Here is a 16,875-nt window from a genome sequence, read left to right as displayed (position 1 = left end):
TTCCCCTATTTTACCAGTTCATAAAAAAGTGGAACCAGGAACACCACCCGTCTACAGACTAGTGGTGGATTTGAGAGAGCTCAATAAATGTGTCATTAGGTCAAAGATTTGTGGGGGCCCGAGGGGATCAGACCCTTTTCGTACCTTCAGGACACATACGACCTGGCCCGCACTGAATACTTCAGATACATGCAGATTAGGCACTCCCTCCAGTCCAACATACCACCAGGAACTAAGCCCCCACAGGCCTCCCCACTCGAGGACAGGTTGTTGGGTGGTCACATGCCGGAGCACGCCATCTCCCTCACATATAAAAAACTAATCAATAATTCCCCTGACCCACTCGGGTCCCTAAAAGAGAAATGGGTGGCGGATGGACTTGAGATTGACGATGAGGACTGGGTATGGGCGCTGGCGTCCCCTAGAGAGGTGGCAATTTCGGCCAGATTCCGGCTCATACAACTGAAGATATTGCACAGAGTATACATCTCTTGCACTAGACTGCAGGCGATGGGACGGGGGGGGAGGGATTGTGCAGGCAGGGCTGCGGAGAGACCGGCTCCTTCTTCCATATCCTGTGGGACTGCCCGAGTGTGCGGAGGTACTGGAGGAGGGTGGTGTCTTGCATGCAGGAGGTATGGGAGGTAGAAATATGCCCGGAGGCGAAGAGATGCCTCCTCAACATATGGGAACCCACGGACCTGCCGGTGAAAGGGAAACTCTGGGTCACACTGGGGCAAATGGTGGCTAAAAGGAACATTGCCCGCCTCTGGGGTGCACCCGCTCCGCCGAAATTGGCCGAATGGCAAAGAGACATGGACTGGTGTATGCTGCAGGAAAAGACTGTATACACGGCACGAGGGTGCCCCCGGAAGTGGGGGGAGGTGTGGTCCAAATGGAATGAATACAGAGGTTACATCTGTGAGCCCCCGCAGGCTCGCCGCTCCGGCTTAGAGGCCATAGACTAACATATTGACCGCTCCTAGCTAATTCACAGGAAACGCTAACTCATACTGTCTCTGTGTGTCACCGGTGTTCGAATGACGTTAATGCGAATCCATTGACCATGTTGTTGATTTGTTTATTTCTGCAAATAAAAAAAAAATTTTAAAAAAAAATGTGTCATTCCACAACACCCTGTGGTCCAAGACATCTCCACTTTACTCACAGCCATAGATGCAGAAGCAACGCATTTTTCTGTCATTGACTTAAAAAACGCATTCTTCAGTATACCCATTCACTCAGACAGTCAATACCTTTTCGGCTTCTCCTTACAAGGACGAAGTTTCCAATTCACAAAAGCTCCTCGAGGTTTCCCCGAAAGTCCAAGTGTATATAGCCAAGCGCTGAAAAGACAATTGGACACTATTCAAATGCCCACGGATACAGCCATACTATAATATGTTGATGATATCCTCATTACGGCCAGATCTGACGCAGCATGTGCTGAAGCATCACTACTAGTACTAGAATTCCTAGCTGCAAATGGCGATAAAGTTTCCCCTGGTAAGCTCCAATTTTGTTTACAGCAAGTGGCATACTTAGGGCACTTGCTGTCAAAGGAGGGTAGGCAGCTTACACAGGAACGCATCCAGCTCATACAACAAATACCACAACCAACAACACAGAAACAAGTTCGAGCTTTTGTTGGTCTCACCTCATATTGTAGACAGTGGATCCCGCAATTTGCACTCATTTCTAAACCATTAGTGCAGCTGACAACACTCGAAGCTGGCGCTACTCCACAATTACCCTGGACAGATGAACACACGCAAGCTTTTCAGTCTCTTAAAAAGGCTATGTGTCAAGCCCCAGTGTTAGCAACACCTGATTACACCAAAGATTTTACCTTGTTTGTAACAGAAAACTCAGGTACAGCACTAGCAGTCCTGACCCAACTTCAAGCAGACAGAAATAGACCATGTGGTTATTTTTCAAGTACATTAGATCCAGTAGCACAAGCATTACCTGCATGTCTAAAATCAGTAGCAGCTACTGCACAAGCTATTAGACAAAGCGATGCTATTGTATTGGGACATCATCTGATAGTCCAGGTCCCACACGCTGTAGAACTTCTGCTAAACAGAACGTAAACACAGCATCTGACAATAGCCAGACTCACCGGATATGAGATGACGCTTTTTCAGCCACATATTGAGATTAGACGATGCAACATTTTAAACCCAGCAACACTGTTGCCACTGACCTCTCCTACTGAACAACTTCACGATTGTATTGACATAATTGATTTAGTAACCAAACCCAGACCAGATTTACAAGTTACTCCCCTTTCTAAGGCAGAAATGACACTTTTTGTTGATGGTTCTTGCATGAGACTCCCCACTGGAGAACTAGCAGCAGCCTATGCCGTCACAAATGGTACAAACACCTGGAAGCACACAAGATAGAGATACTGTCGGCACAAGCAGCCGAACTCATAGCACTAACACAAGCATGTCACTTAGCAAAAGGAAAATCAGCTAACATTTACACTGATTCACAGTACGCTTTCGGCACATTGTGGAAAGAGAGAGGATTCCTCACATCACACGGGTCTAAAATACAGCATGCTACACTCATCACTGCCCTCTTAGAGGCCAGTCAGTTACCAGCGAAAGTTGCAGTATTAAAGTGTAAAGCGCACACAAAAGGAACCGATGAAATATCAAAAGGAAATGATTCCGCAGACAGTGCAGCCAAATTAGCAGCAAACACAGAATTGAATATACTACACCGCCAATACGCAATACGAGACCCCTTTTCTGACATCCAGGATGTCCAAAGTCACACCACACCACAGGAACTGCTAGAATGGAAGGAAAAAGGAGGGGTCTTACAGATCAGGGTTGGATGACACCTGAAAGAGCAGTATGGTTTCTGCCGGATCCTATGGTACAGGTTATAATAAACACCATACATGGACCAGCGCATCTGGGAGAAAAAGCAATGTTAGACAGCATACAGAACATATGGCATAACAAACATTTGAGAGCTGCAGCCAAACAAAAAGTTAAAACGTGCATGATTTGTAATCAGTTCAACCCAGGTAAAGGCACAAAGGTGGAGCAGGGTGGATTCCAACCCCCTGACCATCCATTTGAAGTTCTCCAAATGGACTATATCCAGATGGAGAGATGTAGAGGTCACAAGTATGTGCTAGTTGTAGTATGTGCTCTGACCAGATGGACAGAAGCCTATCCCGTCCCAGATTACACTGCAACGACAACTGCTAAGCAACTAGTAAGAGAATATTTCCCGAGATATGGGTTGCCCCGCGTCATCTACTCAGACAACGGCCAGCCCTTCTCCTCTGAACTCATGAAGCAAGTGTCTCTTCTGTTAGGGTACACTTGGAAATTTCACTGTGTAAGACATCCTCAAGCAGCAGGTCTAGTAGAGAGACACAACCAGACTTTGAAGACAAAATTGGCCAAGATATGTACAGACAAAGGCGTGGACTGGATGGTAGCCTTACCGGTTGCCCTCTTCTACATGCGTATGGTAGCACATTCCAGAACTGGTCTATCTCCGTATGAGGTGGTCTTTGGCAGACCACCAAATATGTGGGGTACGCCAATGCCTAAAAGAATTACTGATGTAGACAGCAGAATATTGACTGATTACCTGGCTTCCTTGATGTCTGCACTCCAATCTTGTCGTTCACATGTCGCTGCAGCCTTCCCTGATAAAACCGCCCCTGGAGAACACACCATCCGACCCGGCGACTGGGTGATAAGAAACTTCGACAGGACCAGTACTCTTCAGCCCAGGTGGAAGACTCCGAAGCTCGCGCTCCTAACCACGCGGACGGCGGTGAAGGTCGAAGGCAGGAAGGGCTGGCTACACGCGAGCCACTGCCGGAAATATTTTGGACAAAGAGACACTGTTGCCGGCGACGCTGCCAACCCAGTGACATTGTAACAGAACAATCGTTTGTGCCTTTGGAACTGACCCCACAACAAGAATATAAATCAAAGTTGAGGTCTGCCATCCGGACTCTGGCTAATTAAGTCCACTGGGCGCAGGTCCAGTGGTGAAGCGGTTGGAGCATGGGGATGGATTTAAACACCTTGACTATGTGGGAAAAAGATAGAATGAAACGCAGAAACAAGAACTTTAAGAAATTGCGTAGTGGTTCTATCATATGTTTAATGATATTGTTTTTCTTCATAACCATTATGACGTGTCTTGGTTGGATCCTCGACACTGTTTTCCTCCAACACCACACACCTCTCATGCACCCAACAGCACTCAGGAACACACATATCATGACCTACCCCCTCATGAACAAGCCCATAGACTAGCCTTGCAAAACAATACCTTTATACAGATGTTACACTACACTCATCAGGCCAGCAATAGCACAAATTGCTGGATATGTGGCCGCCTCCCACCTCATCAGAAAAAGGGAGGGATGCCTCTTTTCCCCTTTCCATTTTCCTATAATGGGACTTGTGAAGCCTGGTTCGCCCCAATAACAGCTGACGATACCACCCCCACCTCCTGCCCTGACGGAAATAATTCATGCAAGAATGGGTGGCCTTGGGGGAACTTAAACAAGGTACTTAATGCTGCCTGTCACCCAAATAAGGATGGAAGTCCTCAGGCGACAGGAACAGTCCTAGAAAGTGAAGAATACAAGCAAGGGAACATGACCATGTCCTACAAGATGTTAAATACCAAACCTAAAAAGAATGCTGGTCCCCCTTCCATCTCGGTCTCACCAGTAAAAGGACACCTGTGCATCCAGAAAAATGGCTATGTTCCATAAGGACACAGTGACTGTCATACCACTATAAGTTTCGAAGACAGAGGAAAGTCCTCATTTCAAGCATCTCGCCATACTTATTTCGTCTGTGGCCAAACGGCCTATGTGCAGCTGCCCTTGAACTGGGGGGGAACTTGTTATATAGCATTCCTGTTACCCCCTGTCTTTGTGGCCCCATCCACTTGCCACCGAGACCTCCTAGGGCCCCATGTCAGACATAAAAGAACGATCGATACCTCCTTTGTTGACCAAACAGAAACCTCATGGGAACAGTATACAGATTTTAACAAAGGGTTCTTCTTCTTTGTTGGCCCTGTACAGAACAGCAAGCTTATACGCAGGTTGACAAGGACCTTAGAGGCTATTGTAAACCAGACGGCGTCTGCCCTGGGGAGCTTAACCCAGGAGCAGTCCGCCATACGATTGGTTACTCTCCAAAATCGCCTTGTCCTAGACATCATCCTGGCTGACAGAGGCTCTAGCTGCTGCATATTTATTCCTGATAATTCCCCATCTGTATACACGGCCATAACAAAATTACACAAGATAGCCGTAAGTTTACATCAAGAACCTGGCACCTGGACGTGGTCTGATTGGTTCTGGAAGATAATATTGTCCTGGGGATGGCAACTGCTGTCAGCAGCAGGTATAATATTCCTGATAATAACTGGATGCTGCCTTTGCATCCAATGTGGTCCTGCCTTGTGCGGTCTATGCGCTGCAAACTGCATTCCTAAACCACTTGTCCAGCAGAGAGAAAGGGAAAGAATTATGCTACAAGAATGTATAGATGATCTCATGCAAATTGAGATATAATATGGGTACACTCTGGGGCAAGGAGGGAATGTGGAAATAAAATTGACAATTGTGCCCCATCATTTCCCTTTTTCTGCCTGGTAGCCATTTGCCTCAGACAAACACCCATTTTGTGTGTGAAATGCTCTCAGCAACTTGTCTGAAAACTGTCCTTCACATCCCCATTGAATCTTGCACAACCCCCTGCTCCTTGTGGTCGAGCCAATTCCAAGAAGCCTGCCTGTGTGCCTTCCCCCAGTTGTGCCAGAGACTCAGCCACATCCTGTCCATTGTTGGTAACTCAGCCTGTCACACCAGCTGCCCTGTGACCACCCCCAAGTGAAAGAGGAAGCCCGAGGTTAGGCCCTGAAACCACACCAACTAATAGAGGAAGCACAAGGCTGTACACTGTGAACACACATTTCTGTGGTTCTGCCAATTCCCAGAACCAGCAAGATAGTTCCTGTTTTACACAAGATGGTTCCTGTTCTTGACTCTAAGCCAGAGATAAACCCCCGAATGAGTAAGGGCCTTCAACTGAAAGAGAACACATTTCCACACATCACATGCCCTCTCACGAGACACAAGACACGCCCCTACCTTGACACATCTGTTGGAAATTACTGCTTGTCACTGCCCTTTTTCTTGTCACTTCTCCTTTCTTCTTTTGCCTATTGACTGAAAACTGTATAAATATTCTGATGTGTGAATAAAACTGCAGACCACTCCTGTACCCGCTTGGTGCTGGAGCTCTCCCCTTAACTCGAGTTACTGGACCTTTTTTTTTTACTCTAGCACCACGGACTCCTCTCTTTGCTTTGACTGAAATTATGATTATTAAGTATAGAAATTCTGAGATGAGGTAATATTGAATTAATTTACCACAGGTGAGAGGCCGTGCATGGGGCAGTAGGGTGTGCTGGCAGGTCCCCTAGGAGGCTCGCACCTGTGACAACATAACCGGTCTGTCTTTGCCCGCCTCACAGGAGGCCCCAGGCTGCGGAGGCCGGGCTTGCCTCTGTCCCTGGGGGCACCAGTGTAGGTACAGTCTGTGCCGTGGAGGGGGGGGGCGCGGTGTAGTGTGGTTTTAACGAATGAATCCAAAAAAGAGGTTATAAAAATATGTTTATTAGAAGAACAGAACCCATGACCTCCTGCTTACAGCTTCAATGCAGGTTCTACAATGAGCCAACTACCAACATTCGCATAATAAGAATTCTACAACCAACATTCCTTAAAGTAAAACACCTAAATACATTACCACATATTACAGGGGGCTGGACTGCCAGGTTCAAGGCTGGGGCACTGAGCTCGCCTTGATGTGGATTACAGAGTGAGGTACAGAGGTAGGGTGGGAGGGTGGGAGGGGGAATGAGGTAGGGTGGGATGGGGAGTGGGTTACTGGTAGGGTGGGATGGGGAATGAGGAACAGAGGTGGGGTCGTATGGGGACTGGGGTAGAGGTAGGGTGGGGGTGGGCAGTGATGTACAGAGGTAGGGTTGGATGGGGACTGGGGTAGAGGTAGGGTAGGGGTGGGCAGTGATGTACAGAGGTAGGGTGGGATGGGGAGTGAGGTGGGATGGGGACTAAGTTACAGAGATGGGATGGGGAGTGAGGTACAGAGTGTGGTTTAGACTGGGGTGCCGTGCAGCTTGTACACGTGGTATGGGGAGTCGGGCACAGATAAGGGATACTGAATGGGGGCTGGCTGGATGCTAGTTGAAGGCTTAGAACCGGGTCTTACATGTGACACACTGTGAGGTATCGGCTGGCCTGTATTGTGAGTTGTAAAGGTGAAAGGTAACCTGTAAGGTGTAGACTGGCTGCACTGTAGGGTGGAAACAGGATGAAATGTAAAGGTGGGCTGCGGACTCCCAGTTATAGGGTGAGTGTACTGTGAGGTATAAGGGTGGCATACTGATACTGAGCTACGTATAAACCAGTCTAGAGTCTACTGTAGAGCTGTATGTAGGGCGAGGTATGATGTCTGGACTGGTAAGTGAGGTATATAGACGGGGTGCAGGTTGACATGTTGAGATACTTAAGAAGCTATGGAAATTGGGTTCAGAGTGTGAGGTATAGATGTGGGGTGCAGATATTGTAAAGTGGGGTGCATAATGTGGAAGATTGTGGATTGAATGTCTAGGGTGGAAGGCGCAGTTCAGTATGTCAGATTAATATATTAAATCGGTAACTATGTGGTATTGGCGAAAGGTGTACTGGCGCCTCATCTGATTGGCACTTGTGTTTCGTACGCTATTCTATGACGGTGCTACTGGGTGTAGAGGAACCACAAACTCTACAAAGAAAACCAACAATAATTCATTTGAATCCCTAGCACACGTGAGTAAGTATTTATAACATAATTTAGAGATTAAGAAGTATGCACATTTAGTAAGTAATTGCAGAGGACATGAGTCAGATCTTCATTCTTTCTTTAATATAGACGTGTTCTTTAGAAACTCCACAGCCAACACGTGTTTCGTCGTTACGGGAAGAATGGTCCCACGACTTTCTCAAGGCTGTACAAGCAAAGAAACATCAATGAAGAGCGATACAGTCTTTCATATATTCCCAATAAAAGGGTCAATAGATAAAGAAGTAAAATAACAGAAATCCAACAGGAAAATGAAACAGAAATGTGACCACAAATGAACAGAGTAGAACTATGATCCCAAAGGATGGAGAGAGAAGAGGAAATGAAAAAGTGAGTGAGTCGATCCTATAGTATGGATTCGAAATCGTGGTCCGCGCCATACGGGTGAGGGAGTCATGTGAGTTATGTGATAACCGAACAAAAGGCAGAACGAGATAGAATAGAAAGCCAATGACTAGCGTATTTCCAAAGTGCTATAAAATTCAAACACAACCGTGAAAACTCGTGTGAAACACCCTACGTGACCAATTGTGATCAAATACCTATTCTTTCTCGTTTCTCGTTTCTAAAATAATCAGAAATATAAAGAAAACACATCAGAGGGAGTTTGTATGTGGGATGTCAGTGCCCAAACCACATTAAATTAACATCATGTGTACATACTCGAAGCGTGGTACAAATTCCGGACCACACGGGGTTCTGTTCGTGGACGATGTAATGAAATAATTTCATGCAGATCCCTCCTTCGTTACGAGGTCTATTGATCGTGCTGTAAACAAAATAAATAAATACCCGCGTCGGTTTGAGTAACAAGAACCAGTGGCAGCATAAACAGCGTTATTAGACTAGCCGTTAATCGGAAGTCCTCCGAATATGGACTGAAATTGATTAAGTTCTTTGTCAGTATATAATCAAATAGCCATCCTCCACTACGTTTCCTTCACACGCCCAACTCTCTACGTCACTACTAATTACAGTGACAAACCTTTCCTACGCGCCCTCTACACGTAAAATTCTTTGTACCACGCTTCGAGTATGTACACATGATGTTAATTTAATGTGGTTTGGGCACTGACATCCCACATACAAACTCCCTCTGATGTGTTTTCTTTATATTTCTGATTATTTTAGAAACGAGAAACGAGAAAGAATAGGTATTTGATCACAATTGGTCACGTAGGGTGTTTCACACGAGTTTTCACGGTTGTGTTTGAATTTTATAGCACTTTGGAAATACGCTAGTCATTGGCTTTCTATTCTATCTCGTTCTGCCTTTTGTTCGGTTATCACATAACTCACATGACTCCCTCACCCGTATGGCGCGGACCACGATTTCGAATCCATACTATAGGATCGACTCACTCACTTTTTCATTTCCTCTTCTCTCTCCATCCTTTGGGATCATAGTTCTACTCTGTTCATTTGTGGTCACATTTCTGTTTCATTTTCCTGTTGGATTTCTGTTATTTTACTTCTTTATCTATTGACCCTTTTATTGGGAATATATGAAAGACTGTATCACTCTTCATTGATGTTTCTTTGCTTGTACAGCCTTGAGAAAGTCGTGGGACCATTCTTCCCGTAACGACGAAACACGTGTTGGCTGTGGAGTTTCTAAAGAACACGTCTATATTAAAGAAAGAATGAAGATCTGACAGATTAATATATTACAACAGCGGTGATGCATGCAAACGCAATTAAAATTTTAAACAGAGTTAAAATGTGTTGTACAATCACCTCACCGTCTGCAGTATTCGCGCAGTCAATTTCGGTAAGTGCAGCCTGTCGAAATTGGCCAGTGACTTACAAGTTCCAAAGCATGCGTGGTTTGGTGTGGAGCGCACCGATTCCTTCATAGCGGTGTAGAGACATAGAGAACGCCATGAAAGCAAGGCACAACACAGTCCACACATAAACAAGCATTTGCAATGCAATAGGTCTTGCTTTTGCAAGAGTTTGAGCTATTGCCATTGTAAATGACAATGCCTTTTATTTATGTGTTTTGAAAACCTGCAAGCGGTGTGTAACCACACACGTTGTACTTATATTCCTTGCTTATGAGAAGCAAGGCTGGCAGTAAAAGGGGCGCAGTTACTGCCAGCCTTGCTTCTCGTAAGTAACGACTAGAAGTACAAAGAGTGTGACAATACTCTGCTTGCAGGTTTTCAAAACACAAAAATAAAAGGCATTAACATTTAGCAAATGCGAGACCTGTTGCATTGCAAATGCTTGTTCTGCCATCCCACTTGGACGGCCTTGCCTGCTAAAAGGTTTCTTATCTTTATGGGGCTATGTGTTTGGCTCCATAAAGATAAGAAGGAAAGCAGGCGAGGCCGTCCAAGTGGGACAGCAGAAAAAGCCGAGCGAAAACGTCACCAACAGCTCTTTCCCAAAGGCTGGCCGCCGTTTAGCATAAACAGTGACGCCGGCCAATGGGAAAGAGGGGCGGGGCTTAAAGCCCTTTACTGAAAAATCCCCAAAACATTAAATCTCGCCAGCGAGAATTTAATTTACGAAACGCACACCAAGTGCGAAGAGAAATGCACGATGATCAGGAGACAGGAAATGAAACAGACGGAGAAAAACAAAGAATCAAACAATGGCACGTGACGAAAGAAAACACCGCATTTGTGAAACAAACGCTCCTGTTTCAAGCAGACTGGACTCAAATAGGTGGAGAGAAATACTAAATAATAGCGCCACGTTGTGAGAGGCCTCTAGCGCCTCCGGCTTCAAAGCTCCTTGTGATACAGAATAAAACCGAGGCGGTTAAAGGATAAGAAAGGAAGCGGATGGTTGTAAACACGGACGGACGGCGAGGCCGCACTTTTTAAAAGCAACAAAAAACAAGTGCGGCCGATTAAGGGGTCTGTGTACTGCCGCCAGTAAAAGATCCAGTCCCAGTGGGCAGAGTCAAAAGTGGACAGGGCGGCAACTAGGAGGGACTAAAAAGCCTCCTTAACAATAGAATGCCAGCGTTTAGCCTAAGCTATGATGCGAGCGGGAGAAAGGCCATTGTTTATGCTGCAACAGCCTTTAATAAGGTAATGTGTATTTGTAAAGCTCAAGTTCACCCAAGGGTATCTTGGCGCCTAACAACAGATGTTTGTTACCAAATTAACAGCACTCAATTTTATCAGCCTCAGAAGGATGAAAGACTGGGTGGACCCGCCGTGATTTCAGTAGAACATCGGCCCCTACAGTGGAAGTATTAGCCCACTAAGCTACCAGACCAGACTTTATCATGAGAACACTCCTGCAATATTGCAGTGCATAATAGCAAGCAATGGCTGATGTCCCATAATGCAGGCACCACCTCCTCTGAGCACCACGAAACAAACTGTGGGCCGGCAGCAAGGCCGCCCCAGCAGACCTGGGATTAATGCCGGACAGCAGAGAGCACTTTCCCAGGAGGCTGAAGGGTGAGGGACACTCTTTACTGGGAGTTCCTTGTATACCTCAGTTTACAGGTAACAATAAAAGTGACCAGAGAACTCTGGTGGTTAATGCACCTGCTGGAGAGGGATTGGAGTTTTGTCCATGGGCAGTTTTGACTCATCTAAGGTAGCTCAGAGGGTTAATATGTCAGTTGCAAAGAACATGTACTATGCAAATCAGAGAACAGCATTTTATGTGCATAGCTCAGCGGGTTACTGCTTTTGTCACAGATCATTTTGTTATTGAGCTGTTCATAAATTACAATTATAATCTAGGTTAGAAAGCTTTGCACCCCCCCCCCTTTTTCATTATTCAAGTGTTGCTAAAAAAAAGGGGTTTGTTTGGGAAGAAATATATTATTATTATGCTCAACCCCATCTGGTGTATGGGGATGGCCTGCGAGTCCTACACCTTGTAGTCTCCCATGTCTTTTTTGAAACACTTTATACACCTTTCATAGTGTGTAATGTGAAAGTGCTCCAACACCCTACACTTGTATGCGATGGAATCTCTGCAGAGCCCCAATAAAGAGTTCAGCATCCTGGTGCACTGTAGGGTTATTTACTATGCTATAAAAGCCAATATAATAGACTAAGTTATGTGTTGTAGAACACAGTTTTGTGACACCGCTCCCCCCCATTATTTGGGATGGAGCACCCCGACTGTAGTGGGCAGACTCGCTGTACACCGTATGGTGGACTGGCCTGACAATTTGCCCCGACTGCTTCGAGTTTCCAGTCCGGCCCTTGGGCTGCGCCCCTTTCATGTCAGGTCACGGAGATCTACAGCTGGTCCCCGGGTAAGCATTCCAGACAGAGACGTTTTAATGCAGGGGCAAAGTGGGCTCTGGCCCAGGGCCCCAGCCTTTCAGGGGGGCCCCCTGACAGAGTCAGCTCCATTCGCCAGAGTTTTGCCCTAATGACCTTGATTATTTTTTAAACGGATTGTTTTAAATACTGTTTTCCTTTAATTTATGTTTTATGTGCCTGATGTGTGAGAGTCTAGTACAGCCATTTTGCTGCGAATGTTGTGTTTATGTTTCATGCAGTATACAGAAAAAAAGTTTCTTTTAGATCAAAACAAGGCCTAACATATAAGAAATGGGAGGGCGTCACAGAGATTATTTTCAGTAATATTGGTGAGCTGCTGCTGTGTTACAATATTGAAAACACACATACCTATCCCTGAATATTAGATGTAAACACATTTAGGGCCTTATTTATGAGAAGTGATGCATCGCTGTGTGAAAACAGGGATGCGTCACTTCTTAGTGCACCCTCCTTGCGACATGACGGATGCGTCATATTTACTGTATGTCGCATCATGTCGCATGGAGTTAAAGATACGTCAGTATTTCTGGCGTATCTGTAGGCGCAAAATTGATGCATTGCTGGGGTGTGTCTGAAAATAGACACAAGTCCAGCAATGTGTCCTTTCACATGGGGGAAGCCCCATGTGAAAGGGCCTGCATCAGTCTTACACCTGGTGTGAGGCAGGTGTAAGATATTGACGCAATGGCCTCCTAGAAGTGGCGCACTGAGTTTTCATAGATTTAAATGTGCCACTTCTACGAGGCTTTTTGTGGGGGAACACCCACCCTGCATACATTATACCTGGCGCAGGTATAATGTGGTGCAGGGGTTTACAAAGTGACGCATCTGCCTAGATGCGGCACTTTGCCAATAGGGCGCAACATGGCACATTTTTGTCGCTGCCGGTGAGTCACAAAAAGTGACACACCGGCTTCATAAAAGTGAAACAAGGCCTCATAAATAAGGCCCTTAGAACTTGGACGAGTGTTCCTTTGCACTGTCAGGGACCTAATGAAATGAAATTAAATAATGTATTTAATAAAGTGCGCAGCCACTCAGACTAGAGTGTCCTGGCACATGACAGCGGGAGGAAAACGTGCGTAGAAGACCCATCAGTTATTAAAAAGCCAGGTTTTTAAGTTCTTCCTGAAAGAGAGTAGGTCTGTGGTTAGTCTCAGAGACTCAGGGAGTCTATTCCACAATTTTGCGCCTAGAAAGCAGAGGGATCTGCCTCCAGTGCGGGCACGGCATATTTTCGGCATATTTTAGGCACGATGGCCAGGTAGGCATTGGAAGATCTTAGGGGTCTAGATGTTGTGCAGTGATTAACGCGCTTATTTAGGTAGCCGGCTCCTAAGCCGTGGAAAGCTTAAAAGAAGATGGTCATCGCTTTGAAGTTGATCCGTTCTTTTATGCAGAGCCAGTGTAGAGACTTAAGAATAGGGTTCATACTAGGTCTGGGTTTAGGTCTCAGGATGGCTCTGGCCGCGTTTTGTACTACTTGTAGGCGCTGGAAAAGGGCTTTGGGAAGACCGAGGTACAAGCTGTTGATATAGTCAAGCTTTGATGTCACCAGAGCCTGCACCACGATCTTTCTACTCTCATGCGGTAACAGTGGCAGGAATTTTTTTAGCATCCGGAGTATGCCAAAGCAAGCGCCAGTTAGATTTTGGATTGGAAAGCGCATGGAGAGTGTCTTGTCTATGACAATTCCTACGTTTTTGACTTTCTCCTTTTCCGTGGGCGGGGGCAGCAGATCTTTTGGCCACCAAGAGCTCCAGTCAGGCGTTTCTGGATTACCAAAGAAAATAACTTAGTTTTGTCAGGATTGCACTTCAGCTGATTGATCTTAAGCCAGTTAAAAACCTTTGTGAGGCAAGACCTGATCATTGCACCATCAAAGTCAGTTCCTTTTTCACATGTAAAAATCAGCTGAGTGTCATCAGCATAGGAACCAATTTTGGCGCTCTCTTCCTCTACCAGAAATGCAAGGGGGGTAGATATATATTAAAAAGGGTATGACTGAGAATGGAGCCCTGAGGGACACCTACATTCATGGCCGGAACTGGGGATGAGAAAGGTGGGAGCCAGATGTCCTGAGATCTATTTGCCAAGAAGGATGACATCCATGTTAAGGCGCCCTCCCAGGTCGATGTCAGCAAGTCTCTCCAGGAGCCTCTCATGTGGGACCGTATCGACGGCCGCCGACAGATCGAGCACTATCAGAACAGCCTTGCCTCCCTGGTCCAGCTTACCCTTGAGAAATTCAGTCACATCCAGGAGAGCGGACTCCGTACTGTAGTTAGCCCTAAAACCGGATTGGGACTCATGAAGGAGCTTCCCATCATCAATGTGTTTTTGGAGGACCTTGTTTACATGCTTTTCTAATACTTTGGAGAGGGCACGAAGAAGGGAGATTGGCCTGTAGTTGGCAGGGTCCGTCAGTTTGGCGTTAGCCTTTTTCATCAGTGGAAGAATCTTAGCATTCTTCCATAATCTCGGCATGTTGCCTGAGGGGAGGGAAGCATTAAAGAGCTGGTTTACCGTGGGGTTTATGGTGGGAGCTAATAGGTTTCAGGATATTCGCTGGACATGGGTCGGTAGGAGAGCCAGACTTAATGCTTTGGAGAAGGGTCACTGACTCTTCAAGCTAAAACTCGGGGAAACTAGTAAAGATGGAGGATCCAAGAGGTGAAAGTTGCTATTGGAACTAAGGTAGAAGGTCAGTTCTTCCTCTGAGATGTTACTGAAGGCTTGTTAGATCACAGATCTTTTTGTGGAAGAATTGAGCTATTTGCTTAAACCATACTTCCGTACATGGCCCTTCCTTTGTGCCTGCTTTTGGGACAGTAAAGGATTTAACTATGCTAAAGATTTCCTTACTCTTATTTTGGGCATTTTCTATTTTGGTTTGAAAGAAGTTTTTCTTGGCTGCCTTCACAAGAATGTAATGAGCTTTTAAGGTGTCTTTATACACCTTCCTGTCCTCAGGTAGATAGGATTTACGCCATTTCCGTTCCATTTTTCTACAATTTCTTTTGCTAGATCTGAGGGAACTGTTAAACCACGGAGCTGGTGAGGCCGACCTCTTTGAGGAGCGGGAAACAACTGGTACCACTGTACCTATGTTGGTACGGAGCTATGAATCTATTGAGAGGGTGTCCGAGTCGGGGCAGCCAGACAGCTCCAGTGAGGAACAACCGAGGGCATCTGCTAACATCGGGATGGATATTTTATGGAACATCCTGTAATTAGGGACCCTCTGCCCTGTGTTAGCCCGAGGGGCTGTGGCAGAGTTGGGAATGACACATTTTAATAGGAGGTGGTCAGACCAGGTACTGGGAAGAGGAAGGCTTGCTTATATGTCAACGTTGTGAAAGATTTGGTCTAGGGTATGGCCCTTCTCATGGGTGGCCGAAGAAATAGATGAAAACATGTTGCAGGCCTGCAGCGTCCCCAACAAGGAAATTGTTTGAGGGTCTTTTCCATTGTCCATAAACATATTGAATTCTCCCAGAATAAGGCAGTTGTTGTATTTTAAGGCCAGGGAGGTGGTGGCTGTATTAAGCATAGTAATAACACTTCCAATTGCACCGAGAGGTCTGTAAATCAGAAAAACAGCTATGCTATGATGGGGGGATAAGGTACAGCAGAAGCCTAAGGACTCTGCACCCTTGATGTTTTCCATTGGTATGGGAGAGCAGTCTAGTTTTTAATTGTAAATTATGGTGACACCGCCCCCCTTCCCACTTTGTTGGTCTCTTCTAAAGATTTTATAACCCGTAGGGATGGCCAAGGTGATAGTAGGGTTGGAGGCTACAGACAGCCAGGTCTCAGTGAGAAATAAAAGATCAGGCTGTTCGTCTAAAAGTAGGTCATAAATGTGTGGTTCATGCTCTTGCGTAGAACGACAATTTAAAAGGGTGGCCTTTAAGTCCTCTGTTTTCTTATTGTTTTTACACTTATTGTTACGTGGGAGGATCTTGGATGCAAGTTTCCTAGGCTGGAGGAGAGACCAGTTGCACTTATTAAATCGAAAGTCTACCTCCAAGCTCGGATCAGCGGCTGTACACTGACATAATGTAGCCGCCAAAGGCTAAGCAGTTTTTCCCTATTGTAATATAATGGAAGAAACTCACCGGAGGGGAACTCGGCAGCATGGCCAGAGCCAGACGCCTCCGGGATGCTGACGGGCGCAGAGGGCCTTGCCTTTGGCACACCAGCGGCGCGCCGAAGGCACATGTCCGTTTGCATCGGGAATATATAGCATAATGCCTTTGATGAAACTGGACCGCTAATGCAGCTGAGGAAGCGGAAAATACGTGGGCGGAAGTGAGGAGCACGATAGCAGCCCCAGCCCTCCGCACAATCGGCGTATCAGCCACGGCGGACCAGGACTGGAGAAAAAGCGAGATGCGAATCGGAGCAGCTAAGGAGGTGCAGGCAATCAGAATCAAGTAAAGTGCAAGTGCGCGCAGGTAGAAGAAATTGTTAAAAAGCACAGAGTAATTAAGACACAATATACAATTTAAAAATGATTAAAAACCTAGTAGCAGGGCTGGAAACACTAAATCTTACCGCTGTCAGCTGCACACGTCTGTTTGCCTATGATGCAAACTGGACCGCTAATGCAGCTGAGGAAGCAGAAACTGCGTGGGAAACAGGGGCTCAAATTGGATCATAAA

The sequence above is a fragment of the Triturus cristatus genome, chromosome 12 (genome assembly GCF_964204655.1).
Source record: "Triturus cristatus chromosome 12, aTriCri1.1, whole genome shotgun sequence".
NCBI classification, from domain to species: Eukaryota; Metazoa; Chordata; class Amphibia; order Caudata; family Salamandridae; genus Triturus; species Triturus cristatus.
This window is presented reverse-complemented; position numbering follows the sequence as displayed.